We start from the raw sequence: 220 nt of genomic DNA on the forward strand, positions 1-220 counted from the left end.
GACGTGGACATCCAGCGAGGTTGCTCTCCTGGCTCTGTCCTGGTGGCGTATGGGAGCGTAGCTCTCGAGCTGAGACGTACAGTCCCGTTCCACAACGTCGGAGACAAAGCTCTGTCCCCGGCCGCTGGTCGGTGAGGACGGGCGTCCTGCATATTCCTACATCTTCCCAGAGTCCCTTTGGGGCCGTTACTGGGGAGCTAAACCATGCAGTGCACATTAT

General features: G+C 59.1%; 1 non-coding gene across 1 annotated transcript; it reads left to right on the forward strand.

Moving 5' to 3' along the window:
* On the forward strand, positions 1-219 carry LOC121940543 (the record flags this gene model as incomplete). The annotated part of the gene is made up of 1 exon (XR_006105648.1): positions 1-219. It is a non-coding gene; the product is annotated as a small nucleolar RNA SNORA73 family (small nucleolar RNA).
* Between the last annotated feature and the right edge of the window lies 1 nt (position 220).

Source organism: Plectropomus leopardus, unplaced genomic scaffold, assembly GCF_008729295.1.
Source record: "Plectropomus leopardus isolate mb unplaced genomic scaffold, YSFRI_Pleo_2.0 unplaced_scaffold89667, whole genome shotgun sequence".
Classification (NCBI taxonomy): domain Eukaryota; kingdom Metazoa; phylum Chordata; class Actinopteri; order Perciformes; family Serranidae; genus Plectropomus; species Plectropomus leopardus.